Genomic DNA, 7,533 nt, shown 5'->3' with positions numbered 1-7,533 from the left:
AGGTCCTGAGTCCGATCCTCAGTACCAGGGGAAAAAAACAAAAACAAAAATAAAAATTGCATCATTAAAGAAAGAAACTGCATTATAGAGTTACCTGATGAGATAAGCAAAATCGCGTGTGGAAGTGCTTAGCCTGCACAAAGAGCTCAATAAACAACAGTGATTATCATTTAAAAAAAGAATTGTGATAAACTTGAAGATAAGCCTTTCTTTTTCTTTTCTTTTCTTTTTCTGGTTTTTTGTTTTGTTTTGTTTTTTGAGTCAGGGTCTCATTATGTATTCCAGACTGGCCTTGAACTCACTATGTAGCTCAGGCTGGCCCTGAATTTGTGTGATCCTCCTGACTCGGCCTCCTGAGTGCTGGGATCACAGTTGTGGGCCATCTCACCTGGTTTCTTTTTCATCTTTTAGCCTGCAGTCTTTTGGAGCTGAAATTACTTATCTACACAGAAGTCTTCTCCACCCAGACATGGAGTCTATGGAGTGCTCTGCCATCTCTCAGAAACTTGGTAGGAAAATATTTTAAATATTGACCATTTACTTTGACATTGCATTATGCTGTCTGCCTGTCCGTCGCATTCATCTACAACTGTATTCTCTTTCATAGATAATAACCTTTTAGATTAGGGAGTAGCAAATTATGGTTTATTGCTTGTGCTTGCAAGATAAGAATGGCTTTAAGTGGCTTCTGCCACCTCAAAAGAATAACATTTTGTCATATGAAAATTATGTGAAATTCTAATTTGTGCCTGTAAATAAAGACATATTGGACACAACCACACTCGTCCACGTGCGTATTACATTGGCTGCTCTTGCACAAGGGAGAGTCAGCTGCTATAAGGTCCCCATGGCTCTTTGAGGCCTAAAATGCTTGCAGTCTGAACCTTTACAGAAAAAGCTTGGCGACCCCTGGCCTAGATGACAAAACATGCTTACTGAGCTCCTTGTGCATTATCTACCCCTAGGCATCCAGGCACTTTAAACTGCTTCCTAAGGAAGTCTTCTGTGTGTTACTAGCATTGATTTTGACGAGGCCACTCAAACTCTATTAGATAGGAAATGGTTTTGCTAAAGTTGCTTTATTTCTTCACAGAGCCAGGGCAGAGTGTGTGTTTAATAAATGTTTATCAGATAATTTAGTGAGTGAATAACACTGGTGAGTCTGGCAGCGTGTAACATCAGTGAGAAGCCAAGCAAGCATACTCGTCGCTGCTTTGCCTGCTCAGAGCTTGGTGCTTTAAGAAGCACATACAAATCTGAGATTACAGACTTCCCCAGTGAGTCTGCAGGACTTGGTGGCACACGCCTGAAATCCCAGCACTAGGGAGGCAGAGGCAGGAGGACTGCCATGAGTTCAAGGCTAGATTGGACTACATAGTGAGTTCAAAATGAGCCTAGACTACACAGTGAAACTTTGTCTCAAAAAACTAAAAAAAAGTCAGAAGTATGAGAAAAATGTCTACGAGTAGCAATCCAAATGAAAAGGTCAGAGAATCAACATTTGTCCATGTTCTCTCCCCATCTGCCAGGAGGTCTGAGAGAGAGAGGATGTTTACTCTTCACTTAATAAACACAGGACTCGTGTCTACACTATCGGCCAGCCTCTTCATTCGGGGCAGTGTGATTCTTCCACAATAATCCCAGTGAATTCCAAATGAGAGTCCTGACAGTGCAGAAACACAGCTTAGATTCTGCCCGTGAAGTAAGTGTACATGTGCCGGAAGAAAGCCCTTCTCTCTCCAGTGGTGGTGGTAGCCATGTGAACTGAAGATGTGACTGTCAGCAGTGATGTCTTTATTTCCCTGTACCTTTCACCCCAGGGTTTCTGGGCAACTCTGATTATGGACTATAGTCTATTTCATTTGCATGAAACCAAGAAAGTTCAGATTCTTTGGATTTGAATGGCAACTTTCTTCTCACTCCCTAAGCCCTTGAAAAATCTGTAAGTGCCTAATTCCCTATACTTAAATGTTTTTATCTTTAAATATTAAGATTGATCTTTCTCTTGGCCGACACCCGACTGTATGCGGGAATAGGATCTAATTCACTTTTGCATTTTCTATAGCAGTTAACAATTATTTGTTGAAAGAATTTGGCAAGATGAATGACTACATCTTTCATATACCACATTATAGTCACTTTATCATGAATCTTTTCAAGAGTCATTATGTTCTGTCTTTTTACTTTTCTTAACATTTTCCTTTATTTTAAAAAATAGACTGTAAAAATTGTATATTTTGTGGAATACCATTTAGATGTGTGTTGTTACATTTCTTATAGCAACGCAGATGATTATGTTTGTGTCTAAACCTCAAGCAAACTAGTCCTCCTAAAGGATTAGCATGGCGTATTATCACCCACTGCCATCTGGCTGTCTGTTATAAAGATATAAGCAAGATACTAGTTGAGATAAGCAATCCTTGTTGTTTTAATATTGTATACTATTTGATCTATGTTCTATGGCCATTGGGCAACCACTCTTAGTAAGTAATCTTAAGGGCATAAATAGCAGTAAAATGTTGTAAAACAATTAGAAATTAGGATGTTTTGAATATTCATTATCTTTTTTTTTTTTGAGGCAGTGTTTTGTTATATAGTTCAGACTGGCCTTGAACTCACTGTGTAGTCTAGGCTGGCCTCGAATTCACCTCGATCCTCCTGCCTCAGTGATCCTCCTGAGTGCTAGAATGAATATTCATTACCATATCCTTAAAGTTATTAGCTTCCTGAGATATAATTCATATACCATACAATTCATCCATAGTGTTCATTTACAATTCAATGTCTTGTAGGGTATTTATGGAGTTGTACAGCACTGCCACAATCTCATTTTAGGCCATTTTCATCTTTCCCAAGACCCTGAAACCCTTAGTAGTCACACCCCTCCCACAGACTAACACAGCTACCAGCTTACTTTCTGTCTCTCTGGACTTGCCTGTTTGGGCTTCCTAATTTCACCACATCCCTGTCAGTATTTGTTATTTCCTGTCTTTTTCATTGTAGGCATCGTAGGGCATGTGAAGTGGTATTGCTGTGCTTTTTTTTTAATCTCTGTGGTTTTGATTTGCATTTCTCTAAAGACTAAACATCTTGAGCATCTTTTCCTATAGTTATCAGCCATTTGTATAAATGCTTTAGTGAAATACCTATTCAAATCCTTCATCTTTTAAAAATTGGATTATTTGTCTTTTGATAATTAAGTTATAAGAGTTTAAAAAATACATTCTGGACACAAATTCCTATCAGATACATGGTTTGCAAATATCTTCTCTTACTGTGTAGCTTGTATTTTCATTTTCTGTCTCTCCTTTCTCTCTTCTCTCTCCCTTTCTCTCTCTTTCTTTCTTCCATTCTTCCATTCTTTCGTTCCTTGTTCTTTCCTTGGAGGTGCTAGGGATTGAACCAAGGGCTTCTGCATGCTAGACAACCACTGTACCACTGAGGTAGACTATTTTCTTGATAATATCCTTTGAAGCATGAAACCTTTTAACTTTGATGAAGTCCAATTTTATTGGTTATGGTTCTCTAGAGGAACAAAGTCATGGGAAAAAAATATATAATTATGCAAGTAAATCAGTTAGGGAGGCTTTAAAATCCACAGTGGGAGAGAGAGTCCACAATCATCCATGGGATCAGAAGAAGAATCCACAACAGCTACCTGCTTCTGGAGAACAGGAGGAGCCAGCAGTTGCTCAGCCCAAGGAGACAGAAGCTCAGAATGGGAGTGGTCCAGGTACAGTGCCAGGGCAAGATCGAAGGCCAGGCCGGGAAGCTCCCAGGGGAGTCACTGATGTGAGTGTGCTCAGAAGATTGAAGGAACTGGAGACCAGTGTCCCAAGGCCATGGGAAGCCTGGCTCTTCAGAGGCCGGACACTTCCTTCTCCTTTCCCTTTTCTGTTCTGTCCAGGCTACCAGCCCACTGGCAGGTTCAGCTTCCATCCAGGGTGGGTCTTCACTCAGCTCTCTGGCCTCCATGTGAGTCATCCACAGACACAACCAAAATGTGCTTTACTAACCTGCTGGGTATCTCCTAATCCATTCAAGCTGACACATCATGATTTACAATCCCACCAAAACATCTAGTTTTCTTTTGTCATTTGTACTTTTGGTATCCTATTTATGAAATCCTAGCCAGGCATATTGGTGCAGTCCTGTAATCCCAGCACTTGAGGAGGCTGAAGCAGGGGGATTGCAAGTTGAAACCCATCCTGGACTACAAAGAAAAACTCTGTCACAAAAGCAAAACAAAATCTTACTTTTTTCAACTATGCCCTGAAAGAATAGAAAAAAAATAATTCCCTGAGAACTTACAAATTCTAACAAGCTCTTATGTGAGATTGAAGTTAAATGTATAGGGCTGTCAGATTTAGCAAATAAGAACAGAGGATTTTCAGTTAAACATGAATTTCAAATAAGTAATGAATAATATTTTAGTAAGTCTGAAATATTGCACTAGAAATTGCTTTTGCTTTTGTCTAAAATTTTAATTTAACTGGGTATCCTGCATTTTATTTGGTAACTCTTCCAATGTGGTATATTATAGCAAGAAGTAAATTGAATTTAAGTTGTTCCACTTTAGTAGTGCCCTCTGGTGACACAGAAACAAATCCATATCCTTTTTTTGGAGGAATGTAACTTCAAAGAAAGCTTTGAAGAATTTCCTCAGGTAAAGGTCTACCAGAAGCTCACAATAAAAATCACAAAACCTATAAAAATAAAGGCAATGTATATATGAAGTAGGTAAAAAAAGTCAAAAAGTATACTCAAATCCATAGAGACTTCAGATACTAGGATTATCATACATAGACTATACATTGTTAATATGTTTAAAGAAATGAGATTTGATAACATGAGCAAAAGACTAGAAAAAAAGAGATTTTGAAAAAAACCTAGAAACTCTAGAAGGGAAAATAATATCTGAAATTCAAAACTGAGAAGTGGAGAAACAGCATACTAGACAAGGCCAAAGAAAAGATTAGTGAACTGGAGGGAATGTATAATGAACTTACCCAAAATAAAGTTCAGTGAGACAGAGATGAAAAATATAGAGAAGTTAGAAAGACTCAAGGACAAAGTCAGGATCTGTAATGAATTTCAATTAAAGTTCTAGAAAAGGCAAAAATGTATGGCAAATAGGCAATAATAATGTAGAAAATGGTTGAATGTTTTCAGGAATTGTTGAGAGATACTAATTTCCAGTCTCAGGTAGCTCAATATTTTCAAGCCAGATAAGTTAAATAAATTTAAGCCTAGATCTACAAAACTATAGGGTCCCAAAGATGAAAAGATGATATTTAAAGATTTTCAGCAAGACTAGATTGTCTCAAAACCAGCAGTATAAAACATCATTACGGTCTGGGGATTTAGCTCAGTGGTTCTGCTGCCTGCCCCGAAAATGCAAGGATTCCCAGTACAAAAAAAAAAAAAAAAAGAGACATCATTACACTCTGAGTAGTAATACAAACAAGCATGTTATCTCCTAATAAGTAAATGATCCCTTATCCTTTTACTGAAGGAAAACCATCAATGATCTGGATGCAAATATTCTTAGACTGGTTAATTTTTATTCTTACCCAGAAAGGAAGAAATGCAATAAATATGTAATAATTCAGGCTGTCAACGAGGTGTACAAAAAAGATTCAGATTGTCATCACAAAGATGGTTAAGGTTCCGTGGACAGCTCCCTGATCTCCAGCTCCGTATCCCCAGTCCCTGGGTGACCTCGTCCATACCCACAGTTTCACTGACCACGTGCTCAGCTGTAACATTTGAACCACAAAAAGCCTGCCTTGGCATCTTTCTATCCTCCAGCAAAAGACTCCTATTTTCTTTCCTTTTTTTTTCTGGTACCGGGGATCAAACTCAGGACCTTGCGCTTGTGAGGCAGGTAGCGGAACCACTGAGCTAAATCCCTGGCCCATGACTCCTATTTTCATCAAGAAAACCGAGGCTTTAGAAAGTAGCTCTCTTCCTTGCGTGCAATTCCTCCGCCTGCCTCTAGGGTTCTCACCACGATCTGGGAAGCCCAGGGCCAGTGAAGCTTTCTGTTTCTCCACTTTGTCGGTTACGAGTTTCACCAACTATTGTCTTGTAGCTTCTTTAAATCTATCACTTCAACTTTACTTCTAGTCGAACACCTCTGTTCAAGTTTCTTCTTCTCCCTCTCCCTCTCCCCTGCCCTCTCCTCCTGTTCTTCTTGCTTTTCTTTCTTCTGAGACAGAGTCTCACTATGTAGCGCAGGCTGCCCTCCAATTTGCTATCTACTCCAGCTGGCCTTGAATTTGAGGTCCTCCAGCCTCAGCCTCCCTAGTGCTGGGATTACAGGTGGTACATCACACCTGGCACCGTTGTGCAAGTTCCTGCCCCTCACACTCGGATTACTGCGGGATCACAGTGAACAAAGTGGACTCAAAGGGCCGGGGATTTAGCTCAGTAGTTCTGGGGCCTGCCTCGAAAGCGAAAGGTCCGGAGTTCGATCCCCGGTACCAAAAAAAAAAATACCCTCCTCACTTCAAAGTGGACTCAAGGCTTTAATTCTCTACTCTCTGCAGTAAATCCTGCATGTGTCCAAAAGCTGTCCTTCAGAGCCATCCTTCATGTATCAGTCCCAGAGTTCTTTAACAATTCCCAGTTTCCTGCTGCACAAGCACAAGGACCCAAGTTCAATCCCCAGTACCCCCCCCAAAAAATCCCAGTTTTTAGTGTAACAAAGTCACAATTGGCACTTGAAATCTTCTACAATCTGTCCCCAAGCTAAATTTACAGCCTTATCTCCCAGTCCACTTCGATCTGAACCAGCCAAACTGGTAGGCCCTGTCACTTTCGCATCTACTTGTATAGTCCTGCCTCTGCCACCCCAGAATGCATGATTTCCAGGGCTCCACCTCCTTAATCCAGTCATTGTCAAATCTGGTCACAGATATTACTTCCTCCTCTAATCCCTCCCTGTCTCTCTCAGCCCTTGGAAATCTTTACCCTTTGGTCCACTGTTTCATTTGTTTCCATCAGGGTGACAGTTGCCTCTGATTGCCAGGGCTGAGGGATTTCTGGGAAGATGGGAGGCTCCAAAGCAGAACAGTCCAGGGCAGGCTGGGATGGTTGGTCACTCCACATGATGTGTGTGGCGGGGGTCCCAGGGACAGGACAGGGAGGCAGCGCTTTCTTGTGGATGTTCACTCAGTGCATTCAGAGGCAGGGGTGGCCACAAAGCCCGGGGTGGGAGGAGACTGAGGACACTGGACCTCATAATAAGCCTCAGACTTCAAATAAGTACAGAGCCAGAAAAATCTAACTTTTGTAGCTCATTTCAGTTTTTTCCCTGCTTTCTTTAAGGAATTAAGAAGAACAAGGGAGAATAAATAATATTTCAAATACAAGAGTCTTGTTTTTTTAAGAGTAGGAAAAATTTATTGGGAGAAAGATAGCTTCTGTCTAAGCGAGAGAGAAAGGGAACGAGAAAGTAGGTTGCCCACAAGAGCCTTAATAAGGATCTAAGTGGGTAGGAAATCTAGACAGGTAAACAACCTCTTTTAT

The 7,533-nt window shown here is 40.4% G+C and overlaps 1 protein-coding gene across 1 annotated transcript in view; it reads left to right on the top strand.

Moving 5' to 3' along the window:
* Window positions 1-490: 490 nt before the first annotated feature.
* Akap7 (A-kinase anchoring protein 7) overlaps window positions 491-7,533 on the top strand; it is a 163,679-nt gene continuing 156,636 nt past the window's right edge. Inside the window, exon 1 of the mRNA XM_087190126.1 lies at window positions 491-509. The gene's annotated coding sequence lies outside the window, so the exon portion shown is untranslated. The remainder of the gene's footprint in view (window positions 510-7,533) is intronic.

The sequence above is a fragment of the Heterocephalus glaber genome, unplaced genomic scaffold (assembly GCF_053883595.1).
Source record: "Heterocephalus glaber isolate CG9 unplaced genomic scaffold, H.glaber_assembly_v1.0 deba00001550, whole genome shotgun sequence".
Taxonomy (NCBI): Eukaryota; Metazoa; Chordata; class Mammalia; order Rodentia; family Bathyergidae; genus Heterocephalus; species Heterocephalus glaber.
This window is presented reverse-complemented; position numbering and strand designations above follow the sequence as displayed.